The sequence below is a fragment of the Podarcis bocagei genome (assembly GCF_964188305.1).
Source record: "Podarcis bocagei genome assembly, chromosome: 8".
In the NCBI taxonomy this organism is placed as follows: Eukaryota; Metazoa; Chordata; class Lepidosauria; order Squamata; family Lacertidae; genus Podarcis; species Podarcis bocagei.
The window spans coordinates 48,378,503-48,406,097 of NC_138133.1; the positions used below are offsets into that span (position 1 = coordinate 48,378,503).

At 41.4% G+C, this 27,595-nt stretch overlaps 1 long non-coding RNA gene across 1 annotated transcript; it reads right to left on the reverse strand.

Moving 5' to 3' along the window:
- Positions 1-901: 901 nt before the first annotated feature.
- Positions 902-26,413, reverse strand: LOC308594129. The gene is made up of 3 exons (XR_014011353.1): positions 26,168-26,413; positions 4,930-5,063; positions 902-1,033 (listed from the first exon to the last, which is right to left on the reverse strand). It is a non-coding gene; the product is annotated as an uncharacterized lncRNA (long non-coding RNA).
- Between the last annotated feature and the right edge of the window lie 1,182 nt (positions 26,414-27,595).

Here is a 27,595-nt window from a genome sequence, read left to right on the forward strand (position 1 = left end):
AAGAACTCCAGCCTGTTTCTAATTTAACAGAATTAATTGGACTCCGATTATTAAATTCTCAGCAATCCTCATTTGCACTTCGGAAACCTTTTTCTTCTTTATTAAATCTGAATTTGAGATCTAACATCACATGCCAGATTTTGCAGCATGCTCAAATGACAAAGCAGGGGAGATATGCAAACCATTTCAGAGATTACAGACTGCAACTGAGTTGCTTTCTTTTCATGCTGGTAAATTGTGCTGGCAAAGATGCTTAAAGGTGGTTTGAAATCTCTCATTGTCTAGCTCCTTTTACAATAATAAAAAAAGTCTTTTCTGACAGTTTGCATCTTTCAAACATCCTGTTGGTTAATGCTTTTAAAAAGGGGGTGGAATGGAGGGAAAGTGACACTTCATTTCCACTTTTCCCTTGAAATGCATAATGAAAGGTGATGAAATATATCGTAAATTCATAATCCTAAGCTTGCTGCAAGGAATCAGCTTTAACATTATAAAACCTTTCCACTCCTTGCACACAAAAATTCTGAAGGTGTGATCAGCAGAGCAGGTTACAGTCAAAAGAGACTTTGTTTGAATAGAATGTGGAAAGTATTATGCCAAGCTGTTTCTTTTCTTTTACTTCCTTGAAATGCCTTGACATCTGGTTATACTAGCACTTCGTAGTATACTGTAAACCTTCTAAGTTTGGAAAGATATGCAGTGTCACCTAGAAAACAACACACTCCTTCACAGGACAGAGATATTTTCAGACACTACTTCTGTGATCGATAAATGTCTGTATGTAGGTGTAGGGAGTGGAATTGCAGTGGTCTGGCCTGTCTTCAGCATGGCTTTTTATTTGAAGGGTGGGGTAGAGCAGGGCTGAGAACCTCAGGTCTGGGGTGAATGTGGCCCTCCAAGACTCTCTTCCTGGCCCTCCAGGTCTTTCTCCAGGCCACTGTCCATCCCCAGGCTGTGCCCATCACTGTCCCTGCTCCATGACCCCTTTGAAGATTTTTGCCAGGCTCCATTGTGTCATCTGCTTCTTGCTTGCCTGGATAGAAAATGGAGAGATGCTTTGTGTTTGGAGACCCTTAATTGTTTGCACAGCTGGAATGTGGCAAAGGTAAAAGTCACATCCATTGCACTGGTCCTGCCCATCACTAGCATGCAGCACCCAAACAGTTTCCCGCAAGGGATTAGGCCCCTGCAGACCCTCCATGTGCCCCTATTTTCCAGGGACAGTCCTGGATTTACAGAAGGCGTCCCAGTTTCTGATTTGATCCTGGAATGTCCACTTCTCCTTAAGACATCAGAGAAATGTTGTAGGGTATGAGGTTATATGACCCCCCCCTCCCAAGCCAAGGAAATAAATAACTATACAACCTTTTGAAGACATCTGAAGGAAGCCCTGTATAGGGAAGGTTTTTTAAACTTTTTTTTACTATGTTTTTATGTATATTGGTAGCCACCCAAAGAGGCTGGGGCAATTCAGTCGGAAGGGCAGGGTAGAAATAAAATTATTATCATTATTATTATAATGGAATAGGACCAGTGCCGGATTTACGTATAAGCTAAACAAGCTATAGTTTAGGGCCCCACTCTCTTGCCCCCCCATAAACTTCTTCTTAATTATATTTCACTATTAATATACTTCTTCTTAATTGTATTTCAGTTCAACAATTACTTTGATAAAATACATATTTTGTTATGTGCAAATGGCTTTAGATACCTATTAGGTTCATAAATTACAATATAGCATATATTCAAAAAACAGGGACAATCTGTTGTTGACAAAGGACAGCTGGACATATAAAGGGCCCCATTACCTTCAGTAGCTTAAGGCCTCATCAAACCTAAATCCAGCCCTTAATAGAAGTGGCTTGGTCATGCTGGCCACATGACCCGGAAGCTGTCTGCGGACAAACACTGGCTCCCTCAGCCTATAGAGTGAGATGAGCATGCAACCCCAGAGTCGTCCGCGACTGGACCGAATGGTCAGGGGTACCTTTACCTATTTTCATCAGAGAAATGTTGGAGGGTATGCCCTTGGGCAGAAAAGAGTCTGCAGTTCTGACCATCATATAAATAAGCAATCCTGACAGACACTTACACCAAAGGTCTGAAAATGGCTTTCTGAGTTAAACTTTCGGCATCAGTGCATTTGCATGCATATGCCATAGGGCCAATTTCCCCCTGGGGTGGAGGAGCTCTTGTTGTGCACCTCTGTACAGGCCCTTCACACTGAACATGCAATGGTAAGACAGTTTGGCTAGCATACTGTACAACGTCTTGCTTTCCCCACACATGAAGGTCATTCAATTGTTTGCAGCTCACAGCAGCCTCCACATCTAATACAAGGTGGCTGTGTTGGGTTAGGCTAAGCAGAAAAGGAAACAGACTACAACTGACCGAAGCCAGTAAGTTGATGATTTTATTAGGACACAAGTGCACTGCATCTCCTGAAGTGGTTGAAATGTAAAGCAAACACATGGGAAACTACTGAAGGAGTTGAATTAAATAATTTAATACACATTTATGCAAAAGGCATTTTTTAAAAAAACAAAAAGCAAAGCTGAGCACACACTGTGTAGGGGATCAGGATTACCATAATTTACTCATATCGGGAGAGGGAAGAGTGCACCAAATTAATGTATTCATCAGAAAAGCAGGGAACTGTTGCTTTCCCCAGCAAAGGCAAAGAGTGCATGTGGTCTCCTCACTTCAAGGGATGTGGAACTTTTGATCACTATGGGACGGATTATCAAAGGTGCTTCATAGGTATGGCACAAACACCCAGCAGAAGTACTGGTTTGTGGCAGAATGCTGGGTGAGATTTGCAGAAGGCAACACAGGGACAAACTTACAGGGAAAGCCTGAGGATTCGAGAACAATCCAAGGTAGTGGTACTGAACCTCAGCTGTAGCTCAGTGAAAGAACATCTGGTTTGTGTTCAGAAGGTTCCAGGTTTAATCCTTGGCATCTGCAGGTCAAGAACCCTGTCTGAAGTCCTGGAGAGCCACTGCCCATCAGTACAGTACTAAGCTAGGTGGACTGATGGTCTGTCTTCGTATACCATGGCTTCCATTGTTAACAAAGCTTTGCACAGTTAGACAACCCATTTCCTCAAAAGGCTCTGACATGGCCCAATTATTTATTGGCATGTGCATATCAACGGGTAACACCTTCTTCTCTTCATAATGGGAAAAGCTTTGCCTGTTAACTGTAATCTCTATGCCCCTAGCCCCAGAAAGCCATAGAAAGTTGGCATTCTTAATAGACTATGCAGATTGGGGGCCAGTTTTCACTGAAGTAGTAAACCCCTATCTGTAATGCTACAATGCAGAAATATCGCCTCCATAAAAAATTTTTTAAAAAAAGCTTTCAAGGATATGGAACTGTGCCTTTCCCCAGATCTATTAGTTTTCTATGTGCAGGGAATTTCTATAAAGAGGATCACATACAACAATACGAGTCCATAGTGTGAAGTGACACAGGTTTAACTGCCCTACCACTGGCCTATGGCCCTGGTAAAGGTAAAGGTAAAGGTACCCCTGCCCGTACGGGCCAGTCGTGTCCGACTCTGGGGTTGCGCGCCCATCTTGCTTAAGAGGCCAGGGGCCAGCGCTGTCCGAAGACACTTCCGGGTCACGTGGCCAGCGTGACAAGCTGCATCTGGCAAGCCAGCGCAGCACACGGAAACGCCGTTTACCTTCCCGCTAGTAAGCGGTCCCTATTTATCTACTTGCACCCGGGGGAGCTTTCGAACTGCTAGGTTGGCAGGTGCTGGGACCGAGCAACGGGAGCGCACCCTGCCGCGGGGATTCGAACCGCCAACCTGACGATCGGCAAGTCCAAGGTAAAACCTCAGCGCCACCCGCGTCCCTATGGCCCTGGTAGTATTTATTAATTTGGTTATTAAATTTCTATGCCACTCTTCCTCCCAAAGTATGCATGCAAGGTATAAGGAAATGGAGGCAAAACATGAATACAGCCTTTCTGAAGGATACTTGCTGGTAAACCCATCATGTTTAAAGATATACACATCTTACGCCTAGGTTGAAATGAACATTTTAATATCTAGCTCAGAGGACAAGAAAGTCTGGACAAGTTTGAATGGCCATGAAACAGTCGTTGTCGTCCCCCCCGTCCTTTCCCTGTACACAATACTTCTCTGTGCATGTTATCTCCACACAAAAGCCATTGTGTGGCAGGCAATGACAATGGCAAATTCAAAACACTTCTTTCTCCTCTAGACTTTAGTGATTTGTCCTTGTAGCAGTTACCTTGATGTGTGTTTTTATACAGCTCTGGCTGTTTTGTGATAGAAAGAATTGCATTTTGCAAAAGTAATGGTATAAACTAGATTTACCCTATAAATGTTTCCAAGATGAATTGCAGAATCACTTAGATAACAAAGCAAATAATGTCTTTAGGGTTCCCCCCTGTATCAATGTTAGTGCTGTTGAGGCATTGCTCCTCTTTCTTAATTTTGTTTAATTAATAAATAAGTGGAATCAACATGATGGTTGTACACAGCACATAATATAATACTCTATTATTCAGCAGTGCCTATCTCCATAGCAAAAAATCCTAATATTTATTTCGAAGAAAGTTCCATTCAGCATAGGTCCCCCACAACTGTCCCATTAATTTAAAGCTTCCTTCTTATCATTTTGGCCCCTATAACTGCCTCTTGTTCGATTGGGACACAGCATTATTACATTGCCCCTTAACTGACTCCAAATATGTCAGTTCCTGTTCCTGCTGGCAGAGAGAAGGCTTTATTTACTTTATTTACTGAGAGAAATTATCTTGTTTCTTTGTTTTACAATGGCAACTCCAATATTGTGACTTAGTTATTATTATTATTGCTATTTTAAAATTGCATGACAGCAATAAAAAAGAAGCTATTGCTTTGGAAACAGTGGTTTATACAAAAATTAATACCCAAGGTCTGAAGACACATGATGTCACATTATTGCTGAAGTGAAGCAGGCCTGGGTCTGGTCAGTGCCTGGATGGATGACCATCTGGAAAGTGGACATATACCACCTTGGGTTCCATGGCAAGAGAAAGGCAGGCTATGAATTTAATAAAAGAAACAAACTTACATTATATCCCTACTTGCTCCCTGAGATTATCCAGAGGAACACCGTTAGTTGTTCCCTGTGTTGCAGAGACCCGACTGGCTTCAGCTGGACATTTGGCATTGTTTCATTGAGCGTCTCCATTCCCATTGTTCAGCCCAGATACTGAGGTCCAGCGCCGAGGGCCTTCTGGCAGTTCCCTCACGGCGGGAAGTGAGGTTACAGGGAACCAGGCAGAGGGCCTTCTCGGTAATGGCATCTTCCATGTGGAACGCTCTCCCACCAGATGTCAAGGAAATAAACAACTATCTGACTTTCAGAAGATATCTGAAGGCAGCCCTGTTTAGGGAAGTTTTTAATGTTTGATGTCTTATCATGTTTTTAATATTCTATTGTGAGCTGCCCAGAGTGGCTGGGGAAACCTAGCCAAATAGGCAAGGTACAAATAAGTAAGTAAGTATTTGTTTGTTTGTTTGTTTGTTTGTATTCTTATTCTTATTCTTATCTTCCACCAGAATTTCAGCAAGCATCCTCACTTTGGGCTTTAAGGCAAGACTTTTCTTAGTTTGAAAAACTAAGGTTTATGCAGCTTCTTTATCTCATGACCCTTCACATCAGATTTAGTGATGATCTTAGGAGGTGTCCAAAGGCACAGAGGACAAACAGACAAACTTTCCAGTATACATATATATTAGTATAAAAGCCACATTGACCACCAACATCTTCTCCACAATCTCTCCACTACAGTTTCCCTGCCCCTTGATCTACTCCGGACACATCCCTGGAGCACATCTCCTTTTTTGACCTTGGAGGAGAGACCACCATAGAGGTTTCCACAGCTGAAAGGAGGATGTGGACTTCCTCCACCAACAAACTTGACATGAGCCAACAGTGTGACGCGGTAGCTAAAAAAGCCAATGCAATTCTGGGCTGCATCAATAGGAGTATAGCATCTAGATCAAGGGAAGTAATAGTGCCACTGTATTCTGCTCTGGTCAGACCTCACCTGGAGTACTGTGTCCAGTTCTGGGCACCACAATTCAAGAAGGACACTGACAAACTGGAACGTGTCCAGAGGAGGGCAACCAAAATGGTCAAAGGCCTGGAAACGATGCCTTATGAGGAACGGCTAAGGGAGCTGGGCATGTTTAGCCTGGAGAAGAGGAGGTTAAGGGGTGATATGATAGCCATGTTCAAATATATAAAAGGATGTCACATAGAGGAGGGAGAAAGGTTGTTTTCTGCTGCTCCAGAGAAGCGGACACGGAGCAATGGATCCAAACTACAAGAAAGAAGATTCCACCTAAACATTAGGAAGAACTTCCTGACAGTAAGAGCTGTTCGACAGTGGAATTTGCTGCCAAGGAGTGTGGTGGAGTCTCCTACTTTGGAGGTCTTTAAGCAGAGGCTTGACAACCATATGTCAGGAGTGCTCTGATGGTGTTTCCTGCTTGGCAGGGGGTTGGACTCGATGGCCCTTGTGGTCTCTTCCAACTCTATGATTCTATGATTCTATGATTCTATAATTCTATAATTCTATGAATCTCCCTCTCCACCTGCTGAAGGAGAGATCTGGGACACCCTCCCAGGGAACAAAAGATTGTAGATTTGTGTTCTAAGCTTTCTTGAGTGTACACATGCATAGAAATATGAGTATATGTTTCTCAGATGAATGAATAAATAAATGTGGCTCTCATACAGTGGTATTTGGTCACGGCAATCTTATTATCCACCATGTACTACTAACTATAACTGCTACAAGAAACAGTACATGAGGTGCTACACTAGGGATTTCCTCCTGCGTGCATCCCCCATCCCATCTTTTAAATCTGTTTGGTGACTTTAGCCTTCTGCACATCTTCATCAGCCCTGTCAAGGTGTTGTCAGGATGAATTAATGTTTGAACAGCTCCTTGAAGATGCCAAGTGCTAAATGAATAGTTACTACTCCTACCACTGTCAGTTTCACACTCCTTTCTCCCATATTGTGATTGCTTGGATATGCTCCTCTAAATATAAACTATTTGTTTAATTCTTTAAAAGCATATTGTTTAACGCAAACCAGTGTTTTAAATGTCATTTAGTGAATTTATTCTTACAATTCATTAGACACCTTTTATGTTCATTTCCTAAATTGTTAAGCGTCTATTTTTAAAAGTAATGTTTATTTTCATTTTCTATAGATAAATGGGCTCAATATTTATGTATAAACCAGTAAGTATCTTGTTTATTTCTTCTTTTAATACATTTTTATCCCTCTTTCCTATTAATTGTCCAAGGCGGCTTACATTTTACGCACCTAAAACAACAAACTTGGAAGCAATCCAAATCACCACCCAGGAAAACAGCAATAAAACTAGCAGCAGTAAAAGCCAGAGCAATAAAAGCAGCAGGAAACTCAAACAGAGAAAGTAACTGAAGGCTGCATTGTCACAATTGGGAAATATCCAGCTTCAGTGGATGAAGAGAGACAAAGACAGAGAGAGAAGAGAGCACCTCACTGACTGCAAAAAAACTATACCAAATCTAGGAGGTTAGAACCTTCAAACTGCCCATTGTCCATTAGTGGAGCAGAGATTCCAGGTGTCTCTGCCCTGCTACAGCCCCCACTGAGGACTCAGGGATTATATAGAATAGCAGTTAGTACAGCAGCCATCCTGGTGCCATCAGGAGCTGCTGGGAGTTGTAGTCCAAAATAGCTGGAGGGCACCAGATTGGCTGCAGAGTGGACGCCTGGTGGGGATGGGAACAGGTAAAGATCAGGGAGATATTTGTACAAGCCAGTGTCCCACTGGAATCAAGCAGAGAATCACCCCAATCTAGTAAATGAGTCCATTTCTCCTAAGCAGCCGTTGGTACACTTTGCTGATGGGCTATATGTCTTACTATGCAGACAAGTTGGCGTGCTCATGTGTTCCCCACGGAACTGGCTTCTTTTGATGCAAATTGGGTGTGCTTGTAGTCACTGGTTCTTAGGTGTGACTCATTCCCCACAACTGCAGACAGAGGGCATTGTATCTAGAGCTAAACCAACTTGTTTCAGTACTGACAGCAATTTATGACAATGTGCTTTTCCTTTAAGAGAGAGAGAGAACGCTAATAAAATGTTTCATTAAAATCAATGGTTTCAATCAAGGTCTTCGCTTGGCGATTTAAATAATAAACTCTGATGCTATGCTTTCCAGACAATACTTTCCTAGCCTGACATGCTACTGGGAAAAGCAGTTCAGAACTACTATTAATAATGAATACGAGCTGTTGGTGGCCCTGGACAATATATGCTGTCTTTAGGAATGGCAGCAGAACAAATCAGATATTTATATGCAGAGGCGTACCTGGAGGTTAGCAAAACAGGCCAAAGGCCTATTTAATCCACTATCCTTTTTGAGATGCCTATAGGAAGCTCATAAGCAGGACTCGAGTGCAACAACGTTCAACTCCATTTGGAATTCCCAGCCTACTGCCTCTGATAATGGAGGTAGAACATAGCCAAAGCTGTAGCTTCGCTTTTTTGTCCCTTTTCAAAGATCTAGGTTACATCATCACCATGCTTAGTTGGAGATGTGGGAGAAAAGCATGTTCCCTTTCAGGAGTGTCCAAGTATTTCCTAGCTATTCAGAAAGCATCTGAGCCACAGTTTTCCTAAGAAAGGGAAGGTACAGCCAGGTCTGGCTGGCAGGTATGACTAGGTAGGGTGACATTTAGCAGCCCAGGCTTCACTCATCCTTTCAGTTCAAGCCCCCCAACTCTCAGCATGAGGTTCTTAATGCAAAATTCACACATGCATTCAGAAAAATCATGCACTCCAAGCTGTAAGCAGAATGTTAGCTTTAATGCAAGTCAGTCCTGTTGCAGATATTAATATTGGAAGCATAAGAACTGACTCCTTTTTGGAAGAAATCATTGTTCGGGCCCATAAAGATATTATTCAGACTTTTACTTGCAGAACTTTCTTCATAACAGAACAGAATACAGAAAATGATACATCCAAAGCATCCACACAATGTTTTGTGCTGTGCACCACAGGCTCAGCATCTTACAAAGTATGAAATAATTCCAACAGACCTAGAAGCAGAAGGTCTGTCTCTTCCCACAGCATCCATTTTAGGCTGGAGCTGTTTTTTCTCTCTCTCAGAGAGGGTCTTTTACATGTCCTTACTTCACAGGGCCATAAGACAAAAGACACAAAGGTAACTCCCTTAAAAATGGGGATTTGCAACCCAATACCTTCATCACATGATCTAAGCTTACAACACTCGCATGTTTACTACCAGAGAACAACAATCAGTTAGTTAATTATCAGCAAGAGCTCAGAGTGCTCTCCTTGGCTTTAATATAGCCCTAGGGGAAATCCCCATATTAAACCTTCAGCAATATACATTTAGCCATTTTTCATTTTATAACTTCATTAATACACATACACTTTCCATTTCTGTGCCAATTAAATCTATTATACTTAACAGGTTCTGCACAGAGTAGACCTACTGAAAGCAATGGACTTGGGTTAATCATGAATACAGTACCATTTATTGCTCAAGGATTCAATATTCACCTACCTATCAATGTTTTATGTTTTTCTAACAATTTCAATGCAATTTCTATTTAATGTGAAAGCAGCTTTAACTACAAAGAAAGTGATGGGGCTTTTTGAAAGAAAGTTGCTTGTGGTGCTCCCATATTCAGTCGAAATGTCTATCACTATCTATAGGGGGGCAATTATCAGTGACCTTTGTATTACCTTGAGCTTCTTTTCATCCAGCTGCTTGATGAAAAACAAAATCACTTTTTCATTGTCAGCTTTGCCAACATCTAGCTGTGAAGAAAACTCAATTTATAGACCTGTAATTTTTACGGCCAGGGAGTGTGCATTTTGGCCTGTTGTTCCCACATCGTTCACAATGGAAACCTTAGAACAACATCCGATGATGTGAAGCAAGTTTATCTGCCCATAGAAATCTTGGTAAAACAAATTGTTAAAATATTTGTCAAGGGAGAAAGCATCTGAAGTGATAAAAGTTAAACTATGCTCTACAGCAGGGATGGGAAAACTCTAATCTTCCAGAGGTTGTTGCATTCCAACTCCCAACAGTCCTACCCAAATGGTCAATGGTCAGGGATGGTGGGAGGTGGGGTGTAACAAAATCTTGAAGCCCACAGGTTCCCCATCACTGGGCTTTCACTGAAAGCTGTGCATCTTGTGAAATAAGCAATTCAGGATACCATCAACATTTTGGCATCACTTCAGAAGAGTCCTAGGAATGGACCAGAAGTATATTGCACTCTGGTTTCAGGAACTTGGTTCATCAAGAACTACGTCTCGGGTAGCATTGTGTATTCTCAGTGTATAATGATTTCCTGTTTCCTTCCTAATTTGTCTAGGCAGAATACAGTAATGATACATTTCCAGAGGGGAGGCCAAGTTAGTCTGCAGGGGCAAAAAACCAAAAGAAAGGGCATTTTCCCATGGCAGTGTATTATGAGCTTGGTAGTGCTCGTGCATCCACATATCACTGTCCTCATCAAAAAGCTGCCCCATATTATTTTCCCATTTAATCTGTATTTGCCACTTCCATGGAAAATCCCATAAGGTGAAAACCCTATAAAAATGATACCTTGACAGCTCAGTCGGTTAAAGCATGGTGCTGATAATACCAATATTGCAGGTTTGATCGCCGTATGGGAAAGCTGCATATTCCTGCATTCCAGGGGGCTGAACTAAATGATCCTCAGGGTCCCTCCCAACTCTAAAATTCTACAATTCCTCTATGATACATCTGGATTAAGTGTGGGTGTGTACAGGATGCCATTTTGATGAAGACAACACTGTGAAGATACTGAGAAAATCTTGGCTGCTTGAGCACCTACACTGAAAGTTTCTTGTGACACACTTAAATAGACTAAACATTCCAAACATTAGGGTTGTGTCTACTTCATACTCACAGCAGAGCCATTAGAAACAGTAAGCATGAAATCTAAAATCCATTGATTTCAATGGGTGTGTTCTGAGTATTGGTCTTTAAGGTGCCACATACTGTGATAAAGAATGTTATGAACAATGTTTATGGATCCAGCTATTCTACCCTTCACAAAAACCCATGAGCTAAGGGCTTAAAATATGGGAAGATGTGTGTACTGTTTTGAAATAGGAGAGCACAAGAGAAGGTAGTTAATTGCTTATGTTTTGCATTACTTACCTAACAGGCGTTAATATCTAAATGAAAATCTAAAAGTCCATGTTAATCCTGAATTTGCTGTTGTGGTCTTGTAAATGGTGTGTGTGTGTGTGTGTTTTAAAGATATTATGATTATTCAGGTCTCTGTGGTTTAATACTAAATGCCAGCCTGTCAGCGGAAGTTGAAGGAGGTGCAAAGTCGATAATGACAAGCTATAACGAAAATTCTTCAAGGTGTTGCCACTCTGGAAAGGACAGAAGTAATTAAGAGATAATTGTGAATAGAATAGAAGTGTCTCACAAGAAGGTGGTCTCCTGCTAGTAAGAGAATCTCTAGAGAGCCTGGGACATTAATGGGAAATAAATGCTATGACAAGGCCAAGACTTTTGCTTTCAGATAGCTGAACAGCGCACTGATCCTGTGCTCTATTATTCTGAGCCATCAATGGCAATTTGCTATTTGATACTTTCACCACTCATGCTTACATGGTAAGGTTGCTGCATTTTCAGGGTCTCAAAAAAGACTAACTCTGTGGCTCTTTGGTCTGCTTCTGAAATACATCCAACATTTTATATGTACACTAACCCCACACCCCACCCCATACAAAGAAAGGAGATAGTTGCACTTGGCCTGTTGAACTCTAGGGGGATTAATTTAGTTATGACAAATTTAAGTCCCCTTGAATTCAGTAGGATCTAAGCGTACTTAACTTCCTCTGGACTGTGGATACAAGTTTTGAACAGCCATTTGTTGGTTGTTTCAGGGACACACCTCAACTGCATCAAAGTTCATCAGGGATTTTTCTTATTCACTCAAAGACACAGTTTGAAGTACAATAACCTATTCAGATTTTTGCCCTAAGAATGGGGAGGACATTTGGAATTTCCAAACATTCCTCTGAATTTAAAAGCTAGGATGGGAGGTGGGGATGTGTGGTGACTAACCTCAGCTCATTTTTTTCAATGTGCCATTGAGTATGGCTTAGTTGGATAGTACTCCATGTTTTTGAATTCATCTCACTGGAATGAAATAGCTATCTAGAACGAAAGAGTATCTCAGAAAGCACGTCCAAATGTGTGTGTACTTCAGTATAGAAATATGAGCAAGACTGATCAGCTGTATGACATGACTGGCACCCTTTCATATTTAAATTATGTTGGCAAGAAGTGATGGCCTTTCATGAGTGCTACCCTGTATTCAAAACATTTTTCTTTGCTTCAAAATAAATTATCATCTTCCCTTCATGACCATTCACATTTTGACTGTCAGCAACTGGCTAAGAAACCATGACACATAATAACTGGCAAGACATACTACTGTGTCTGTCCTGCAAAGAGCTTGTGCTTTAACTTGCTGAAGAACAAGGAATAAACTTCTCAGACCGCTCCATGTTGCAAGGGCAGCAGTGACCATATTACACAATACAGAGAGCACTGAACAGTGTTAGACTTAAGAAAAGTAATGGAGCCAGAGTGACTGGACAATTGAGAGCCAATGAGATACAGTGGTTAGAGTTGAGGACTAAGACTAGAAAGACCCAGGTTCAAATCCCTGATCAGTCGTCACAATGACTGGAGGACATTGGCCTAGTTACAATCTCTCAGTCTAATCTACTCCATAGGGTATTTTGGAAGGATAAAGTGTGGTAGTGGAGGGGAGGGAATCATGCAACCCACCTTCAGATCCTTGGGGGCGGGGATCCCTTCCCATCCTCAAAGATGGCAGGCAGCCAAACGCAGATCCAAAGAATGATGCCCATTCACTGGAAATTGCAGCATAGAAAACCAAATCATTAATGCATTTTCCCTTATGTGCCTGCCCACATGTTAGTCAGTTTCAGCATTTTTTCCCCTTTGTGCACAGATACCTGGTTAAGGAGGCAGACCCTGCTCTATATGAATAGCAGTACCAGAGATGGAAAGCTCTACTTTTTCTGTGTACCGGGGTCTATATTTAGCCTTTGAATTATAGCTTTCTATGATCTGTGGCCAATTCAGCTATAGCAAGTATCTTTACAAGCATCAGGGATCCCTGTCCATCAATGCTAGCTTGTCTGACAGTTTCTTATCCCATTATTTATGTTTACTGCAATTGTTTGGCCATCTGAGGTTGTCATGCTCCATCACAAATGACAGTGGCCCATAACTCCTCTTGGGAGATTTTAGCATTCTTGAAGAGCGGATGTATCTGAAATTTCAGAGCTGTAGTCCATCATTCTGTAGCCAAGGGACAGTCAGTCTGAGACCCTTATGCAGCTTCTTCCCCATTATCAAGCTGTTTGATATTCCAGCCTTGGAATAGCACTAGTTGCCAGCTTTCAACATGGCATTTAACTACTGAGACAAATTGATGACTGAAACAATTCAAACTGAATCGAGACAAGACTGAAATAATGATGATCAGCAGGTCTTCTGAGGTGTGTGTGAGTTTATGGAAAGGTAAGGCCACTTTGTACCAAAGGTACACTTCTCTAGTCACTCAGGCTCACAGCAATAGATGTGAGGATGCTTGGATGTTGTGTGAGCTGGCATATTTACCATACAAGACTTAAACCACTGGAAATGAGGATTTGAACTGGTGTGCTCTATCACAGCTGTTCTACATGAGTGTGCATTCAAACCACACATTCACCATGTGACAGACCAGTGGCATAGCGTGGTGGGTGCAGGGGGGCCGGCCGCACCGGCCGCACCATCTGGGGGGGGGGGGCGCGCTCGCACTCGCAGCTCTCTGCCCCTACCGGGTTAGGGGGCGCAAATTACTTGCCTTGCTCCGGGTGCTGACAACCCACGCTACGCCACTGTGACAGACTTACTTTGTGACAGTTGCATTGCATGGGAGGACGCAGGGACAGTTGCCCAGGGCCCAAAATTGTTAGGGACACAAACTTTCAACAGCTAGTGTTGCCTCAATACAGCTATGTGCTTCCGTTGCTGAGCTCCATTGAAAAAGGCTTCTCCACGTGAACCAGGAAGTGACTTCTCTAGACGACAGAACAACTCTTATTTTGTTATCTCTGTGGCTGCAATCTCCTAGGTGATGAAGATGCCATTGGGCAGTTGAATGTGCATGCGTACTGCATCCATTTCCCTCCTTCCATGGGGCCCTGGGCACTGGCAATCCACACTATGACACTGCTTTGTAGTCATTCTGCCATGTCAACAATTAATCTGTGAAGCCATCCTGATGTGCCAAAGAAAGAGCAGAGTGACTCCAAATGTAAACACAGTTTCTAAGGAGTGTTCTGTTTCAGTCATGTTCTGGTCCTTAGAAATTACAATCTTCCTGAAAATATCTCATGCCTCTGCATATGTGAGTGATCTCACCTTGCTTGCTTGAATTGGGGTTGCCATATTCTGAAGAGCTAAAAATTGGGGTTGCCATATTTTGAAGAGCTAAAAAGAGGACATATTTGTTGACTTAACGATGGATTGCTATGACGACTCTACCAATGAAAAAGAGGACATATGGCAACCCTCCAATTTTGCTTTCTCACTGAGATATAAGGCTTCCTTGTGGAGGGAGAATTTGACATAGTACACATTCAGACATGAGCCCTTCACTACACCAGCTTTTGCCAGCCTGATGTTCTCAACTACAACTCCCATCAGTCCCAGCCAGCATAGCCAAGCTGCTTAGTGCTGGTGGGAGTTGTAGTCCAAAACATTTGGAGGGCATCAGGTCACTGAAAGAGGCATGAACACCTGCCTGTTTGAATCAGTGCTTCCGAATGCTAAGCAGCTGCCGAGACAATTACTTGAGCTAACAGCAGCTGAGGATGGAGGATTTTCATCAAGACCAGGTAAGAGATGAAAGGGTACTGTGTACTGTGTTCCCAATGAATTGTGTGTGTGCATATGCACACACCTTTTATTAACTATTTTTTAGAAGCAGATGCATCAGCAAGTGATGTGCTTATTTGCTCTCACATCTATCTTGGCCATTAGCAGATGCCATTCTCAAGCTGCTTCAGAGATGTCACCCTGCGACTTCTAATCTACAAGACTGTTTAGCTCCCTGTTTATATTTGTCAATATTTCTCCTTCACCTTCCACTTGCTACTTGTTTTCTGCAAACGGGGACTCCTTCAAACACTACAGCTTGCATTTCACTTCAGCTCCATTAATAAACCACAGTCTAATACTGTCATTGTAAATGGTATAGTCTCTAAAAGGCTCCTTTGCTTCTCAAAGGCCTCACTAAGCACAGATTGCCTATGATTCACTGGAAACTCCAAGCTTTAGAAGTACTGATGAGAAAGTCTACAGAAGACAGAGGCAATGAGTTGCAAGAATGCCAGAGCCCCTTCTCCCATCTTGCTTGATGTTTGCAAATGTGGGACTGAACCAGGCATTTCCTGGCTGCTCCCTGTGTCAGTTTACTGGGAAATGAGCTGGTGTTTATAGAACCATGTCAATGCCACAGGGATTGCACAAAATCAGCTATAATGAAATCAACTGAAACCTCTCCCACAGACCATGTATGTCAGGCTCACAGCTTCAAGCTGATTGATAAGAGTTTTAACTCTAAGAAGAAATACTTTTAAGATAAGTGTTTCATGCCAATAGTAGATGCTGGGAAAGAAGAAAGTGTATATGTGGCAGTGTGCGGAGAGGGGTTTACTTTTCTACAGAGTTTTTATTAAAAAGAAAGGAAAAAAGAAATTCCATCAATACTTGATGTATATGTTAATCAGGAAGGGAATGGGGTGAATGACTCTCTCTCTCTCCCCCCCCCCCCCATTTTCTTCTAAAACAAAAGCAATCTTATTACATCTTGCATTATTTCTTTTCCTGCATGCAGAAAAATCCAAGTAGGGAAAAAACACCCACTCATTTCTCCTTCTACAGTTCGTGTGTGTATTTGTGTGTAGATGTATATGTGAACATTAAAGGTGATCAAAATAACTTATGCAATTATTAACAGTGCTGGTCATTCAGTGACATCAGTGAGTTTTATGCAGCTGTACAAAGAATATTATTTCTGCTTAATCAACTGGTAACCTGATCCAAAGTGTAGCTAAGTTGGATCCAACACATACCCATCGAATTCCAAAATGATGGCTCAATGCTTGTTTATGTTGAAGGACTACCTGGAGAATGTATCATGAGCCAGATGGCCATTATTAATTTAGCTAGTTGCATGTGCTTATAATCAACACAGATTGTACATAAGTTGCACTGCTACAGATGAAACCCTGTACCTAGTGGACATGTTGTATAAGTTATGTTATTCACTCAGTGGTTCATAGTGCATTTCATTTTTAGAGAAGCATTATTGGCTTTGCTGGAGGATGGAGAAATTCCATGAGATTTACAAGCTGGCTGAAAATATCCTAAAATCATGGGACTATTTCTTGGCCAGGAGAGGCGCAAAAAGTAATAATACAGGACATCATCATGATAAAGTCAAGTATATTTGATTCCCATTGCTTTCAGGTGGATAGTTAACCACATCACTCTCCCACTGAAATCAACACACCTTAATAGTGGCTGGATTATGTCCAGAATAAAACTGTGTGAGTGGATTTATGCTGTTGGACATGTTTTCAAACAAAAGCCACTGCCACAGCTCAAACCTGGCAGAGCAAGAAAAGTCAGTGTTGTGAGGCATAGAATGTCTCAGAAATCGAACGTTTCGACTTTTGAACGTTGAACCCCAGAAGTAACTGCTTTGGTTTTCAAACGATTTTTGGAAGCCAAATGTGCTACGCGGCTTCCATTTTGAGTTTCCCTATTGTACACACACACATAAAAATATCGTCATCTGGACACATGGTCAACAGACCCTGGACACCTTTCACCAGAAATTTAATGATTTTCACCCCACAATCAACCTTACAATGAATCAATCTATGCAAGAAATACATTTTTTGGACACTACTATAAAAATACAGGATGGGCGCATAGACACCACCTTATACCGCAAACCAACTGACCGACAAACATATCTATATGCCTCTAGCTACCATCCCAAACATACCAAACAGTCCATTGTATATAGCCAGGCACTACGTTACAGCCGCATCTGTTCCAATTCTACAGACAGAGACTCTCACCTAAGAGATCTACAGCAAACCTTCTCAGAACTAAAATACCCAGCAGATGAAGTTAGACAACAGATCAACAGAGCCAGACTGATACCCAGAGAGAACTTGCTGCAAGACAGACCCAAAAAAGAAAATAACAGAACACCTCTAGTCATCACATACAGCTCCCAAGTTAAAACAGTACAACGCATCATCTTTTTTTTTTTTTTTGCAAGTAAATTTTTATTCAGAATTTGTAAAAGAAAAAAGAAAAAAGGACAAACAAATACAAAAATAAACATTTTAACATAAATTATTCATCCTAATTTCATGCTATACAAAAAGTAAGTGTACAATCATACAAAAAATAATATAAACATTAGGCTCTACTTAGCCTTTGACTTCCCTTCACCCTTTTGGTAAGTATCAAATAAATCCCGGGTTGCGTAATTAGTTTATTAAAGTTTATAATTATTAGCTGATAAAGTTTTTCTAATACCGCCAGTTCCTCCTATATATCCGTTCCAATATATTTCCAAAATTTACTCCAATTTTTTTGAAATTTCTGGTCGTCTTGGTCTCGTATTCTGCCTGTTAATCTATCTAGCTCGGCATAGTTAATCATTTTGACCTGCCAGTCACTTACGTTAGGTATAGTTTCTGTTTTCCAGTTTTGTGCCAACATAATTCTTGCGGCTGTGGTGGCATAGAGAAATATTTTTTTATCTTCATTTTTTATTTCCTTACCCATAATTCCCAGCAAAAAGGCCTCAGGTCTTTTGGGGAAAGTATATTTAAAAACTTTTTTAAGTTCATTATAAATTGCTTCCCAAAAAACCTTCACCTTGTTGCATTGCCACCACATATGGTAGAGGTCTCCCTCCACTTCACCACATTTCCAGCATGTCTTATTTTCTGATCTATAGATTTTAGCCAATTTTGCCGGCGTAAGATACCATCTATAGAGCATTTTCCAAACATTTTCTCTCAAACTCGTACAGGCCGTAAATTTAATATCTCTATTCCACAATTTCAACCACTTTTCAAATTCGATGTTATAGCCGAAGTCAATTGCCCATTTAATCATTGCCTCTTTGACTTCCTCGTCTTTTGTATGCCATTCCAGTAATATGTCATATAATTTAGACAATGTTTTGTTTTTACCTTCTATTATTTCTATATTGAATTTTGATTTCTTGTCCTCAAAGCCCATTTTTCTTTTATCTTGCTTTAACATATCATTCACCTGATGATATTGTAGCCAACCGGTGAATTGATCCTTTATTTCCTCATACGGTTTAAGTTTAAGCCCTTGTTCTGATTTTCTTACCAAATCTTCGTAAGTGGCTAACTTCCCTTCCATGTTGGTTTTTTTTATTGTTAAGACCTCTACCGGTGAGATCCACCATGGTGTTTTTCTTTCAAGAAGGTTCTTATTTCTTTCCCAGACCTGATATATTGGTCCCCTGAAAATATGATTTAAGAAAGCCCTGTGGACTTTCACCTTCTCATACCAGAGATATGCGTGCCACCCGTACCAATTATTGAAACCTTCTAAATCCAATAGGTCTCTGTTCTCCAGTTTTATCCAATCTTTTAGCCAAAGTAGGCACGCTGCTTCATAATATAGGCTCAAATCTGGGAGAGCAAAACCTCCTCTTTCCTTTTTATCAGTTAATATTTTCATTTTAATCCTTGGTCTTTTCCCCTGCCAGATGAATTTCATCAGGGTTCTCTGCCATTCTTTACATTGTTTTAAACCTTTAATAACTGGAAGAGTTTGAAATAAAAACAACATCCTCGGCAAAACATTCATTTTAACCACTGCTATCCTCCCTAAAAAGGAAAATTTCATCCTCCCCCATATTTCCAGATCTTTCTTTATTTTTTTCCATGTAACTTCATAATTATCTTTATATAGGTTTATGTTTTTTGCCGTGATCCACACTCCCAAATATTTCACTTTTTTCACCACCATGATTTCCACTTTTTGTTCTAGATCTTTCGTTTCTTCCTTAGTTAGATTTTTAACCAGCATTTTAGTTTTATTCTTATTTACCTTAAAACCTGCCACCTCTCCAAATTCCTCAATTTTTTGTAGTGCTTCTTTTACACTATCTTGTGGATCTTCCAAAGTCAGAACAATATCGTCGGCGAAGGCTTTGATTTTGAATTCCTTCTTTCCTACTCTAATTCCTTTCACTTCTGTTGCCTCCCTCAGTCTCTTATTAAGTACTTCCAAAATTATAATAAATAATAAGGGGGACAGGGGGCAACCTTGTCTGGTCCCTTTATAAATGTTAAAATATTCTGTTGTATTATTATTTATCACCAGCTTTGCTTTCTGTTCTTTGTATATTGCTTCTATGCCTCTTCTAAATTTTTCGCCAATTCCCATCCTCTCCAAAACCTTCTTTAGGAAGTTCCAGGAAACATTGTCAAATGCCTTTTCGGCGTCTATGAAAACCAGTGCAGCTTTTCTGTCTATTTTCATGTCCAAGTATTCAATAATGTCAATCAAATTCCTTACATTATCCCGTAATTGTCTCCCTGGGAGAAATCCTGTTTGGTCACCATGAATTTTATTAATCAAGACCTTCTTTAATCTTTCCGCCATTATGTCTGCAAATAGCTTATAATCATTATTTAATAATGAGATTGGCCTATAGTTCTTTACTTCCATAGTGTCCACCTCTTTTTTAGGAATCAATGTAACATAGGCTTCCTTCCAGGTATTAGGTATCTTTCCTTCTCTCAATATATTGTTCATAACCTCTCCCAGCACTGGTGATATTTGGTTAATTAATATTTTGTAATATTTGGCCGGAAGGCCGTCCGGTCCCGGCGCCTTCCCAACTTTCATCTTTTTGATAGCCTTTTTTATCTCTTCCTGTGTTATTATCTCATCTAGTGCTGCTCTTTCATCTTCTACAATTTGTTCCAGATGGTGTTTTTGCAAAAATTGATCTATTTCTTGTTCTGTTTCCTCTCCTCTTTTATACAAATCCTTATAATATCTTTGGAATATTCTTTTTATTTCTTTTGGTTCTTCCATAATCATATCTCCTTCTTTTATTTTACTGATCGTACTCAACTTCTTCCTTTCTCTCAACTGCCACGCTAGATATTTCCCTATCTTATTTGCGGACTCAAAGTTCTTTTGATTCATCCTCTTAATTTTCCACTCTATCTCTTGGTTAATTATTGTAGCAAATTTAGCTTGTAATATTTTTAAGTTCTGTTTTAAACTCTCTTCACTAGGGTTAACAGTTAATTTTCTTTCATTTTCCATAATCTGTGTTAAAATCTGCTCTTTCTTTTTTTCCTTTTCTTTTCTTAATTGGCTATTTTTCTGAATCAAAAAACCCCTCATGACCGCTTTTCCTGCGTCCCACACCGTCTCTATGGAAGTTTCTCCATTTAAGTTCCACCTAAAGTATTCTTCAATTGTTTCTATAGCCTTATTTACTATCTTTTGATCATTAAATAAATATTCATTCATTCTCCATCTGGCTGTTTTAACCTCTCTACCTTTTAACTCCATGGAAACCGCACTATGATCAGATAAAGTTCGAGGCCAAATTTCAGACTTAATTAAGTTCTGTACCAATTCCCTCGAGACCCAAATACTGTCTATCCTCCCCCAGCTCTGATTCGGATTTGAAAAAAAAGTGAATTGTTTTGCAGTAGGATTTTTAAATCTCCAAGCATCCGTCAATCCCAAATTATTTACCATGTCAAAGAAAGATCGTGGTAGTTTACCTTCTTTCCCATCTTGTCTTTTTGTTAATCTATCCGTATTCGGCGTCACCACCCCATTAAAATCTCCCATCAATATCATTTTCTGATCCATCCATTCCGTTAGTATATTATCTAATTCCAAAAAAAAAGCTGATTTTTTCTCATTCGGGGCATATATTCCAACCACAACTATTTTTTCTCCATGAAACACCATCTGCACCACCACTACTCTCCCATGTTCATCTTTGTACAGTAATTGCGGGTCATATTTTTCCTTTATATAAATTACTACCCCTCTTTTCTTAACCTTGTCGGAGGTCACAAAGTCCAATCCCAATCTCTTATTACTTAATACCCTCTTGTGTTTTCCTATTACATGCGTTTCTTGAAGACAAATTAGATCCCAATTCTTTTTCAGCAATACATGCGCAATCTGATTCCTCTTATTTTTATTGTTCAAACCGTTCACATTCCAGCTTATTGTTTTTAGAGCCATCTATTAAACTATTCTAGCTAATTTAACTAGATTAAATAGAAACTACTGTTCCTTGCTTTCCTCCTCTTGTTCTTCCCCTTCTCCTGTTAAGCTCTCCTCTTTTTCTTCTTCTTCACTCCCTTCACCCTCCTCGTCTCTCTGTCGTTCCTCCCTTTCTGCCTCCCCTTCAACTTTTCCCAGGTCCTTCTCGTATCTCCTCACAAATTTTTGGAGTTCAACACTGGTGCTTAATTTAAACCTTTTTTCCTTAAAGTAGAATGAAATGCCTTCAGGAAACTCCCATCTATACAATATCCCATTCTTCTTCAATTGGTTTGTTAATTTTTTATATGTCTCTCTCCTTCGAAGAAATCTCGAAGGAATTTCTCTAAAGATAATAATTGGGTTTCCTTCAATATATAACCTTTTTATGTGGTTCTGTTGCAGTATTTCATTTCTTATTTCCAAAGTGTTGAACATGACAATTACATCACCTGGCAGCTTTTTCTTTCTGGCTCTGTCTGACTTTGGTCTTATTCGAAAAATATTTACTAAATGACAGTTTACCTCCTCCTCACTCTTATTTAACCAAGTTGCCAGCTCTTTTATCATTTTAGATCTAATATTCTCATTTGGGGTCTCTGGTACACCCCTCAGTTTCAGGTTGGTTTGATTTTGCCTCATTTGCGTCATAGCCATATTGTCCAACAACTCTTCCTGCACTCTTTCTATCTCTTTAACTTCTACTCTAATTCTATCCACCTCCTTCTTACTAGTTTTCGTATCTTTTTGCACCTTTTTCATTGAATCTTCCAGAACCTTGGTTCTTACTGATAAATCTTTAACCTTTCCTGTCAATTCCCCCACCACTCCCTCCAATTTCTTGTCCAAAGTGTCTTGTACCTCAAGTAATTTTCTCTCAATATATTGTTCATTATTTTTGAATTCTTTCCTTATTTCTGCCATCAGACTACTATAGTCTTTAATTTCTTTACTTTCCTTAGCATCCTCTTGTCTCAATGGCCTCCTTTCCGCTGGCGTTGCCACCCCCTTTTTTGCGCCGTTTGTCATTTTGTAGGCTTGAAAGATCTTAGGGACCACCACACTAATGTCTTTGGGGAGTTATATAAATACAGCAGATTTATAGACAGGTTTATGAAGAAACATAGTCCTGAATGGTCAACCTGCAGCCCTCCGAATGTTGCTGAACTGCAATTTGCTCACAGTTCCCAGGATTCATAACCATGAGACATGTAGCAGGGCCTTTTTGTGGTAGGTCCTTGGATCTGGAATAGTCTCCCCCAGAAGCTGGTCTCTGTCCTAATGTCTTTCAAAAAGGGATGAGGCACAGGATCACAGATAGTCTCTAATGGGTTAATAGGTTACCGGGTCTGGCGTTGGGGTGTAATAGCAGATAGTAGGCGTCAGACTATACACAAAGTTTTACAGTCTTTACCTTTTACAGTCTTTACCCTCTTAGAGGGTGGTATTATAGAAGTCTGGCGTCACCAAAAATTTTCCTTTACTGGAGACTTGGAGGTTCTTCGGGAAGTGTTCTTTATGCTGGTTTAAATTTTCCTGTTTGGCTTTTGGCGCATGTCCCTTTAAATCTCAAATGCATGCAGAGACGTAGTAAATCAAGAACAACTTGAAATGGCGAATAACAGAGCCAAGTTAAGTCCCGAAATGGCTTCCTTCTCCCTTTTTTAAACCCATAGGGAAGTCACTAACATAAAACCAGCATTAAGGTCTGGGGAGGACCCAGGCTTTCTTCCACCCACTTCAAACAAGAAGGTTGATGTTAACGATAACGTCCTCAAAAAGCCTGTCGGTTAAAGCATCAACCAAATGCCCCAGAAACCTCCTTTCCTCCTCTCAAACCCGGTAAAGAGTCTCTCTATCAAAGAAAAACCTCAATATTACCTTGCTTCCAACTCTCTGTACTTTGTACTTTATAAAATGTACTTTGTTACCGAGGATATTCCTTCCCCTCGCTAGCAGTTACTTCTTGCTCTTTCATTCACGTCTGTCAGCTTTTCGCTTTACTCCTTTGTCAATCTTACCGCCAGTAGTGAATTCCTCCTTCTTTTGTCTTTAATTACTTCTCCGCTGGGTACTTCGCCAGTAGTGAATTCCTCCTTCTTTTGTCTTTAATTACTTCTCCGCTGAGTACTTCGTTCAGAATTCCTTTGGCTTTCTTCAAAGCTTTAGAACTATTTCCCAGCTTTTCCTCTGTTGTCGGAGGTCCGCCGCTTTCACTCGGAGCCTGAGGCTTCACAGCATGGAGTCTGGTGCTTCCCCTTCTCGCTGCGGCTCCAGCCTTGTTAAACGCCGGCAACACAGGCGAGCACACGCAGCCTTGCTGGGTATTTTGACCAACAGGATATTCCACCTGTGGTTTAGGGGTTCACGGAGCCTTCGTGACCCCTCTAAGACCCCCACGCTGTTCGAGGCTCCTCAGACGAGTTACCTCTCGCTCCTTCCCGTGGCCGCGGCGTCCCGGAAGTCCAGCCTCATACGAATCATACGAACCATACGAGCCAGACTGATACCCAGAGAGAACTTGCTGCAAGACAGACCCAAAAAAGAAAATAACAGAACACCTCTAGTCATCACATACAGCTCCCAAGTTAAAACAGTACAACGCATCATCAGAGATCTACAACCTCTCCTGGACAATGACAGTTCTCTTTCTCAAGCTCTGGGAGGAAGACCTTTCATTGCCTACAGACAGCCACCCAATCTTAAACAACTCCTAACCCACAATAATAGGGACGCGGGTGGCGCTGTGGGTAGAAGCCTCAGCGCCTAGGGCTTGCCAATCGAAAGGTCGGCGGTTCGAATCCCCGCGGCGGGGTGCGCTCCCGCTGCTCGGTCCCAGCGCCTGCCAACCTAGCAGTTCGAAAGCACCCCTGGGTGCAAGTAGATAAATAGGTACCGCTTACCAGCGGGAAGGTAAACGGCGTTCCGTGTGCTGCGCTGGCTCGCCAGATGCAGCTTTGTCACGCTGGCCACGTGACCCGGAAGTGTCTCTGGACAGCGCTGGCCCACGGCCTATAGAGTGAGATGGGCGCACAAACCCCAGAGTCTGTCAAGACTGGCCCGTTCGGGCAGGGGTACCTTTACCTTTACCTTTTAACCCACAATAATACTACAACCAGACTTAACACAGACACTGGCACCAGAGCCTGCAATAAACCCAGATGCCAACTTTGCTGCCACATACACCCGGACAACACCATTACTGGCCCCAACAACATCACACATACCATCTCGGGACTATTTAATTGCTCATCGTCTAACATTGTGTATGCCATCAAATGCCAACAGTGTCCTTCAGCTCTCTATATTGGACAAACAGGCCAAACCTTACGCCAAAGAATAAACGGACATAAATCTGACATCAAGAATCACAAAACAGAGAAACCAGTAGGAGAACACTTCAATCTCCCAGGACATTCTATACAAGATCTCAAAGTAGCTGTTTTACTACAAAGGAATTTCAGAAATAGACTGGAAAGAGAAGCTGCTGAATTACAACTCATTACCAAACTTAAAACCATCGAAAGACCTGGGCTGAACAAAGACATTGGATTCTTATCTCACTATACATGACTAAACCATTTCTCACCTTCTCACCCCTTGCCTTTTCCTGTAAGACCTATTACAGTCGTTAAGAGTCGTCAACAGGCTCTCTCAGCTATCTGCCTATCTCCCATTCCCACCACCCTTCTGAGTAACACCCCTCCCCACCTTCTCACTATATAGAAGGATCTGGCAACTTCTGTTTCAGTGTATCTGAAGAAGTGTGCATGCACACGAAAGCTCATACCAAGAACTAACTTAGTTGGTCTTTAAGGTGCTACTGGAAGGATTTTTTTTATTTTGACTATGGCAGACCAACACGGCTACCTATCTACTACTCTCTATATATGTAATTGACGGTTCAAGCTGCACATCATGGGTTAATCAACTGCCGAAGTCGCAGAGAAAAACAAAGGAAGGCCGACGCTCAAAATGCAGAAAATATCACAAGGTTTTGAGAGGGGTAGGGAGTGAAGCAACAAGACAAACAGAATTTCCACTATTGCCAGCTCACACAGGTGACCTGCCACAATCAGGTGCCCTGTTGGTGTTCTTTAAAGGTCAAATAAAATTGTATTGAAAGCCACATGGAGATCATTTAAAGTAGTGATTTAAACTAGCAGGGTTCCTTTTGGAGGCAGTGCCCTGACAATGTTTCACTGTGGTTTTTAATCAGCCTTAATTTGTTTAATGCTAGTATTTGGAATGACTCTGCTTGGAAGCTTTAATAGTGAAATGTTCTGCTATTCATGGTTTACTCCATTTTTGTGGTAAGTGCTGATTTCTTATCAGTGATGCCAATACAAGGAAAATTCTATAGACCCAGCCTTTTCATTGTATATATATAAAAAAGCCTTTTAAAGAGACAGTTACAGTTTTTTAGACCATTCTGTGGTGTGGAGTGGAAGACAGAGAAGTTCTCTGTCTTTACAGTCTAAGCATTCTCAGAACCAAACCTAACCACAGTAGATATCCATGTGGCAAGACAAGTTGAAATGAAAAGACAGCACATATTCAGACCCTTAGTATGAAAGACCTCCGGTTCAACAGAATGGAAGGTCTTCTACTACAGCATAATAAAAGAATGCAACCTGACCTTTGTCAATGACTCTTCTTTTGTTGTGCGACTGGAAGTGGGCTCTCTTAAGCTTCTGCAGCAGGACCATCACCACATCTGTTCTTAACAAAACTCCAGCTAAAGACTAAGAGGACTAACAGCCAGGAATGGCACATCACATCAATTAGCCAGGAATTGTAGCCAGCTGAACAAAACCCTGCACCTTTTCACAATGAAGCCCTTTCAATACATTTCATTCAGCATTCCCCTAGCCAGCATTTTCTCTGCTGTCATGGCTTACAATCTTTTCCTTCATTGGCTTTAGTCAACATAAGGCTGACTCACCAACAAGCACCATTTTGGGAAGCCTGATCAAAGTGCAGATGCTCTCTATTGGCTCACATTGGGACAAATATGGGCTACATACTGTGGGCTCAAACACTCATCAAATATCCCATTTACCTTGAAATGAAGGAGGATTCTTCCTATACCAAGACCCCCGAAGCACATTGCCTCTGTCTTGGCTGGCCCATCTCACACTATAAGTGACTAAAGGTAAAGGTAAAGGTACCCATGACCATTAGGTCCAATCATGACCGACGCTGGGGTTACGGTGCTCATCTCGCTCTGTGGGCTGAGAGAGCCAGCGTTTGTCCACAGACAGCTTCTGGGTCATGTGGCTAGCATGATTAAGTCGCTTCTGGTGAACCAGAGCAGCGCACGGAAACGCCGTTTACCTTCCCGCCGGAGAGGTACCTATTTATCTACTTGCACTTTGATGTGCTTTCCAACTGCTAGATTGGCAGGAGCTGCGACTGAGCAACAGGAGCTCACCCCGTTGCGGAGATTCGAACCGCCAACCTTCTGATCAGCAAGTCCTAGGCTCTTTGGTTTAACCCACAGCATGACTACACGGAGGTAAAGTTAGAGGCCAGTGTCTGGAAAGGTTGGTGGGCTCTCAGGCAGGAAGAAGGAAGGTTTTGTTCCATTAGCAATGGCCTGTTTTCTTTCCAGCTCCAATAGGTAGTTGGCAGCAGACAGAGTACTGCTCAGTAACCTGATGCCACTGAAACAGCCAAATTGGTCAGAGATGAGGCAAAATGAACACAAAGACCAACAGCCTTGCTGAGCAGATGCAGTTCTAGTAACAACCCCAGCCAGAGTTTCTTATTAAGTGATTCCTGTAAGGAGCAGAGCCAGTTGTTAAGAGGGTAGAACTCATTAAAGAACTCATCTGAGGCCAGCCCTACCATTAGGCAGAGTGAAGTTATAACGTAAAGAGTTTAGACGCCATCGAAAGGCGGCAAATGGATAGTTACTTAATATTTTTATTGTTGGTACTTTTACTGCCAGGGAAGAGGCAAGGCTCTTGTGAGATTTTCTGCCTCAAAGGCCACAATTGCTTGACAGGCCTTTGGTACAATGGGAACCTTGACTTGGAGGCAGGTGGGTCGCCATTTGCTGCTT